General features: G+C 38.0%; 1 pseudogene; it reads left to right on the top strand.

Annotated features, from left to right (window-relative positions):
• Positions 1 to 3,594: 3,594 nt before the first annotated feature.
• Positions 3,595 to 6,415, top strand: LOC149050189 (uncharacterized; annotated as a pseudogene).
• Positions 6,416 to 8,359: the final 1,944 nt, after the last annotated feature.

Below are 8,359 nucleotides of genomic sequence, written 5' to 3' on the forward strand. Positions count from 1 at the left end.
GGTAATTGTTCAGTCAGTTTTATTGAAACAATGTTGAAAGCCTGTCTCGCGGCCATGTGTTGTCTAAGTGCGCGGATGAAGAAAGGGTCTGAAAGAAGAAACCCTACTTGAAAGCTCCGTCAGTTATCATGCCACGTCCGGTACCTCAAGCAAGGGGCGATTTTGACTTAGCTCGTGTCCAACATCAACTCCAAGAACAATTATGAATGAAATTTTCCGCTGATTTTCTGCGCGTATTTTCGAATTTCTGATCGGATCATGAATCGAACTCCCCGTATCTACAACCTTCAAGGGAAATGAAACAAGATGTATCAAAACAGAGTTGCATAAAAATCTTACTATTCTGTGAAATGAAAAGACTTTTCGAATGCGAACTCACTTGAAACATCCATTTACCAATAAAATGTTGTGTAACTCCCTTGTGCATCACTCGACAACCTGAAAATTTTGAAAATGTTGTTCCGTTCATATTACTAAGGAACAGAAAATCGCAAAAATTAGTTTCCAGGAGAAATTTCACTCATCTTGAACTAAAAAATGTGGTCCTGAGAAACATTATAAATCGCCAATCCACAAAATAGAACTCTCGTATAATTGTCGTCCTATGTAGCATATTTATTAAAATTAAAAGAGATAGGAAAAAATTAACAACAGGAAATTGCTGAAAAAAACTGAAAAGGAGTGTGCTTTTAACATGGTTACGTTAACTTTCAAGCAGAGAGAGAGAGAGAGAGAGAGAGAGAGAGAGAGAGAGAGAGAGAGAGAGAGAGAGAGAGAGAGAGAGAGAGAGAGAGAGTGGGAGAGAGTGAAAACGGCCGCAGTAATATTTGGAACGTAAGTGGCTAATTCGTTCTCAGATCCTTGCGATATCTTTTTTAAGATGATATGAGATCGTGGTCATTCTGAGCGTGACCGAATAAACAAAACGGTTGTCAACAGACTGCTAAAAATACATTAATAAAATGATCTACAAAGGATCGAATACCGTTCTGGTCTCGTTAAAACCTGGTCCATACTAGTAATGGTAAAGTTGACGATATCGTGAATAAAATGACAAAGGAAACGAAGTTTAATGTACTTGAGGAAACAAAACCACTTCGAGTTAAGAGAAATTCAAGGTAACACAGGTTCTAGAGACCAGGAATCAACTGAAGAAATGATTACTTCAAAAAGAAACTATCCTACCGATGTGGTTCTCCTTACGGGAGGAAAATCCTTTTTGCAAATATGACAATATGATAATATTATCATATAAAAATATGATGATAAAAAAAGAGGGCACGTACTAGGCTTCTTCAGTATATGCTCTGGACATTGTTAAAAGAATCGATCACTGGCCTTACTGTTGTTTGCCCTGCTTTAGCACCTGAATAGAATAAGCTCGTTTTAAAGAGCTGTAATTGGATCGAAAGGGCTGTTTTTAATTCTTATTGTTGTCTAGTCTTGAAGAATTAACAATAATCGCACTTTTCGGTAGGTGATGTTAAAAAAAGCACAGAACTTGTGGTGGGGAAAAGGGAATGGGAAATTGGCCGCGGTTCGTTAGGAGGTTAGAAACTGTTTATAATCTCTTGGGCTTGTGCAATCCTTAAGGAAGAATCAGATTTTTCTTAGTTCTGTAGACATTCGTGTGAAATGATCAAGTGGGTATCAAAAATGTTTAGTCTATTTTTACTTGTTCAGCGTTGAAAAGTCTTTTCATTTTGTTAGACGAAAATTATCGCAGATGGTTTTTATTTCATGAATTTGACAAAACTATCTCAACAGGAAAACAGGCACCTCTTCAAAAACGCTTCGATTTCCTGATTAATATCGGGGAATAATCAAATAAATTCGCGCTTATAAACAGATCACACTGATACTCTTGAGAAACAACAAACAAACAGAAAATTGTGAGTGAAACAATTGTCCCATGCTTTTTTTTGTCTGTTCAGGTTCAGCCATGCGTTCTACTGTTACAAAAACAAAGAAGTCCTGTTACACCTATTAGATTTCTTTCTGCGAAAACTTTAAATAAAATTCCCGTTTTTTTTTTTTTTTTTTTTTTAACAAAGGCTCTTCTAAAAAAACTTGTAGTAGTGGTCAGAGGATTGGGAATCGATAGAATCTCGAAGCTGTTTCATCTGGAAATATTAAGGCATGTCTGCTAAGTGTGGCGAACTCTATGAAAGAAAGGAAGCAAGACACGTGCTGTAATCAAAAGAAATAATATTTAATGCAGTATAAATAATTGATCTAACAAATCAGTTTGTCAAACAATACTGAATCATTTTGTGTATTATTGGTAAGTGTTCCCATCGCCAAACTTATTATCCATGGCCATCATTCTGTTGACTAAATATGACGCTGATTTACTAAGAAAACCTCATTCATATGAGAATAAAGGAACAGAGGGTCTCAGTATACCGGGACGTAAAGAATCATAATAGAACGACTTAAGAGTAAATGTCAATAAAAATCACATATTATCGAAAAAGTCGCGGACACGGTCAAAAATCGATTTGGTTTATTTTTTGCCTGTGGGTAGCCTTATCTAGTAAACAAACGGAAATGGGGTTAGATTTTTGAAAGATGCACTTTAACGGGAATAATTTGTTTTAACATTTCCGGGGGTAAATAGCTCAAATTTCACCAAGCGCGATCCTGAAATTATGCACTTTTCGGGCACTTGTCATGCTAACAAAAATGCAACGGAAGGGCTTTTCTAGTTATAGATTTATTGAGTTGGACTTGCATTATCGAGACAAAGTGATAGTTTTTGTCTCATGTTATTCTTGGAGGAGCTACGTCCTTATTAAGAGACGACATCTTCGGCCTTTTGAAATCAAGGCAAAGGTGGCCTAGAATAGCTTGGCAAAAATACATGTGGTAGTGTCTCAAAGTTTACAATAACACTACCAAGAAGCCTTGAAAGATAGTTTTTTACGATTTGGGTTTTATTTCTTTGGGATCTTTGACCATCAAAAGATGACCACCAGCCGAATTTCGGTTAAATTACCATGACGCCATAACGAGATGCATAATAACAAAATTAAACGTGTCGGACACAAATAACTGTTTTGGTCAGTTATATCTTCACTGGCCGTTAAAATGACTGGAAACATATTAAAATGTCTATAACTACACTTGATTTTTGTGTCTGCTGCATTTATAATGTATGCAGTCACTTAGGTAATCTGTAAAACGCGCGACCAGCTACTTCATATACGACAAGATCTCGGATTTACTCTTGACGTTTAAATGCGGATTCCATTTGGTGACACGATACATGAAGTATACACGGAGGGGTAATACTTTCGGCCTGTAATACTTTCGGCCTGTAATACTTTCGGCCTGTAATACTTTCGGTTGCAAACTTCGTTCCTCAGGGGAATAATCTATCCAATAGGATACGAGGAAAGGACAAATGAAAGAGGTCGTGGCAAACTACCGATTTCCGGGAAGACTCGGAACCAATCAAATCTGAGAAAAGGACAAAGTCAAATTCGTCAAACCATGTGCTTTCGAAAAACGTTGGGTCGTATCGTCCTGATTTCGTTCGTCAAGCCAGGGTGTATTATTTTTGCTTGCAAGGTGAGTGATCTTTTCGCTTTTCATATTTGTGATGGATTTCTTAAAGGGTGTTTTCTTATTTTGCCACAGCATTCGCACTGGGTGTCATTCCGGCCGAGTGAAAGGTTTTGAAAGATGCTTTGAATTTGTAAATCGACTGAAGCTTTCTCGGCGCCAACACGATCATCGCCCGGCCATTTTGCAAGTGCTCAGGACGCAAAATAAGCTTTATGAGACCCATTTGGGGAATGCAAAGTCCCTTCGGGGAACAATTGAGCTCCATTTGGGGAATGAAAAGCCCGTTAAGGGAATTATTAAGTCTCACTTGGGGATTACAAAGCCCAATGCGGGATATAATATGCCCTGTTTACGAAATGGATTTGGCAGAAGATACACGTATTTCACTACACACGTGAAAACATCTATCACTGGACAAACATGTGCGAAAGCTGTGGCGATTTTATACAGAGGAAAGAAACCTAGAACTAGTATTCTTCATGATAATTACTATCTAAGCATCGCTAGGAACAGATCTTTGCATACAGTTGTAAGGTATCAATGCTTTCAAAAATTGGAATCCTTCATCAAGATGAATCAAGCGCTCAATTGCTCCTTCACATTTCAACTGTCCAGCATTTGAAGATTTGCTATTTCCTTTGCACTTCCTAAGTGCAACTTGTGATTTTCCTAAGAGAATTTTCATTTGAAGCTTTTTTGTTTTGAAGAATATATTTTCAACACACATAGCAGCTCTCCTATCTGATCGTCTTAGTTCAGATTTATAAATGTCGCTATAATGAACATTAGCCAGTCTATCTTTATTTTCTGGTCGACTTTGACCAAGGAATATACCAGGATATGCTAACTCTTCAGAATATTGATCTTTGAATATACTTAAGGGTTTGTTTCCCTCTCCTGGTGCAACATTTAAAATACGTTGAGGCAGACTGTCTTCAAAATAATGTGTGTTGGTCAACATGGTGTCAGTAACACCAGCGGGTGTTTCTGCTTCATCTTCAGTCCACTGATCATCATTATCATTACTGTCATTTCCATCTTGCTTATTGGAACCACTGCTCTTTTCTATTTCTTTTAATTGTTCACTTTGATTTTCAGTATTAGTATCATCTAATAAACAGTTTGCAGTATACTGCACTCCCCAACCTTCATTTAGTGTTATTCCTTCCTGTCTGTAGAGGCTGCTGTTGTTGATTGATTTATAATGAATAAGTTAACAAATAAAAAATTATAATTCACCTAGGTAAGTTTTTTTTTTTTGGCATTTTGTTGTTATAGTTAAATTTGTAGTAGTAGTCGTAGTCGTCGTCGTCTTTTGATGCAGTGCTCCCTATGTTATTAGAAATTTTGAAATACATTATATTGCTATGAAACAAACTCAAAAGGTTCTTTTTCACTTGCAGTCAATGGAAGAACAAAAAGAAGAGATTGTTGGTTTCTTACACAATGTGTCTCCAACTAAAAAAAGTAGCAAGACATCTTACTTCTGACATGTCCATACAAACCACCGATGGCTTAGTAAGAGGAGTCTGCTTCTCTAGAAGTAAACAGGAACACTTTGATCAAATGAGCAGAAAGAAATCTCCAATAAAACTTCAAAATTTTAGAATTGAAAGAGCAGGAGATGCAACCACAGTACTGATGAATAACAATGTACTGTTAGAGCCTACAAAAGAAATACCTTTTTCAAGAATTGAGTTGCCAAGTGCCAACAATATCCAATCAATTTCAGCTGCAAACACAAATCAAAGTATCACCATCAAAGCCAAACTTATTCAGATGTCATCAACAAAAAAAGTGAAGACAGAGGATTGTGAAAAAAAAAAGTTGTTTGCCTATCTTGTGGACCCACATGGAGCCATTAAGGTGACACTTTGGGAACAATTCTGTGGATCTCATAAATCCTGCTGAGCTTCCTCAGAACTTTACCAATACAACAGCAGCAGCAGAAATACTTGGAGTGCGAAGTGTCACTGCATATCAAGCCTGCTGCAACTGTAACAAAAAGCTGGTAATAGAGACGTCTCCCATACTAACCTGTTCAATTTGTTGGCTCAAGCAGAATATGAAGTCCACCATTCAACAATGTTATGGACAACTACTGGTACAAATTAAAGAATCGAAGATCACAGTGACCCTGTTCAACGTCATCCTGCATGATATGCTAGCGTCACAAAGAAAGAGCACTCTTCCAATCACTGAAGAAACCATAACTGCCTTTCTTCTAGAGTTACCAACTGTAACCAGCATAACATTCAACAAAAAACAAAAATAGTGGAGTCAGTGCAAATCTGAATAAAATGAACAATTTCCTGTCACACATCAGTGGAAATTACTACTGAATACCAAACGTTAATAATACCTGTTTTGTTACAGTTTGCAACAAACATTTTGTAGACACTGGTTTTAAGTGAAATGATTGTTTCTCTGACTGATAAACATTATTTACAGGTACACGTGCTGCTTTTTTTGGGATAATATTTCTGTTGCGTTACATTTCTGATACATTTCATTTCAATTAAAAGACAAACACTTCAAAATACTTTTAAAAGTATATTCACCTATTCGTTACTTGAACACAACAATGTAAATATACTAACTTTGTTTTACCTATGTTTTGTTCCAAATTGATTGCATATTACCATTAAATGAAAAACAATGATTTCCTAGGAATTATTACAACCAGAGACTTTTCTTGCTTTGCAAAACTGCTACTGCGTTTGCATTACAGTTGTCTTGTGTTACAAAGACTTCAGATACTATTCAATTTTGTTAAAAACTATTGGCTGTTGTATTTCAATTCTTTGATTTAAATATTCTTCTACAAAATAAAAGAAACGTTCACTTTAATGTTAGATTCTTTGCAGTACCATAACACAATAAAAGTTATTTAAACAGTGATGAAGATGTAATCACAATCGTGATATTGATGATCCCTTACCTCCAACTGGAGCATGGGACATTCACCACTTCAGTTCCCCATCTTTGTGATGCCTTGAGCATTCCATAGCACTGCCTTTCGGGAGATGTTTCTAGCCAGTTTAACAGTATTCCAAAAAATTGGCACCTACAGCAGATTCCATTCCACTGCAGCAGACACAAGTACCCATTGGGTACCTATTTTTATATACGGAGACAGGAGAAACAATTCTCGACTTCTGCTACCCTGAGAATCACGCCATAATTCTGCATAATTCTGCACACAACAGGTTAAACAGTTGAAATGCACACAACAGGTTAACTTTGCCACAAACCGTTAGTTTACGTTTACTTCTAATCCGGTGAACATGGATTCGAGTATTTGCATCCCTTCTGCGCCAACACAAAGATAAGGAGGTTTCACAAGCAGTGGTGAGCTCGAGTGACTGAAATCCGATATGTAGGACTCTGCTGTCACGCAACGCCTTCATGTAAATAATACACGCACCGCTTTTATAATCAGCGGATCAGTTATTCGTAAAACGTTCAGTGCTCAGTTTCTTGGAAGAGCATGTAAACTCCTGGACTAATTGTGTGAGTCGTGCAATGAATGGCTTTTTCCTCTTCTGAGGTGAAATGTCAGAAATATCCAGCCCAAGGTCGATGCACATGTCTCTTATGCCTGTTCCAAACGTCGTGCTACTGCCGTGCCGAACTCAAATGAAATAGTAATTTCGATTTAAGCACGGCAGTAGCACGCCGTTTGAAACCATTAAGCGCGGCACGGCACGACTACTTAGCGCGGCAGGCCTTGCCGTGCCGCACGGCAGTAGCACGACTTGGTTTCAAACGTTGTGCTACTGTCGCGCCGAACTCAATTCATAAATTAATTTAACGGATTTTGCATTATTTGCATACTATTACGCATGCGCACTAATAAAAAAAAACTACCCGTTTTGCCCGAAAGCTTGAGAGAAGAGGAATCCGACGGTGACAATAGCTCCGCCGACGTTTCCCGAACTTTTTTTAAAAAGATATTCACCTGCATCATTCGACAGCTATTCTCCAGATAACGCGGACAAAGAGACTGATTCAAACGAATCCGACACGGGAGTCAGTGAACAAAGTGAGGTGTGCAGCTCGAGGAAAAAGAAGCGAAAGGGACGGAGAAGCGTATGGGAAGAACGACATATCAATGATTTAGTAGATGTGATATGTAGTAGCGAGTACTATAAGAAGAAGTTGATTTTCACGAACACGAAAAATTCGAAGAACGCAGAAATATATGCTAATGTGCTCAAAGATTTGGGCCAGAGATATGAATATGGTAGCTTCCCGTTTAGCGTAGATCAGCTCAGGAACAAGTTTAAGAAATGCATATCTGAGTGCAAAAAAATTGCATTGACTGTCAAGACCTCGACGGGCGTAAAAAGGGTTCAAGATGAAAAGCAGCTGGGAGCCTGGTTTAATCAACTATTTCCACTGGTCCAAACAAGGGATTCATGTAACCCTGACATGGCAGTAGAGTCTTCTTCATCACTGCAGTTGTCGGACGGGGAGCCAGTGAAAAGAGCATCAGATAACAGAACCCCCACTGATGAGCAATCAAGTGACAGTCTTGACCAAGGTGACGACTCTGACAAGAAACAATTTGTGCCTATAAGGAAGGGTACAAGAAAGAAAGTCAAATCTTAGAACTCTTCTAGCGCTTTGTCCACTGCTGTGGAGCTTTTTGAAAAAGTGGTTAATAATGACCCAACAACACAGCTGATGCATTTTTTCAAAGAGGAAAATCAGCGAGCTCGTGAGCATGAATTAAAGTTAATGGAACTCTTCATGTTACAAAGACAGCCCGCAGTTAGTTATTCTG

This window comes from Pocillopora damicornis, chromosome 2 (genome assembly GCF_964200805.1).
Source record: "Pocillopora damicornis chromosome 2, jaPocDami1.2, whole genome shotgun sequence".
In the NCBI taxonomy this organism is placed as follows: domain Eukaryota; kingdom Metazoa; phylum Cnidaria; class Anthozoa; order Scleractinia; family Pocilloporidae; genus Pocillopora; species Pocillopora damicornis.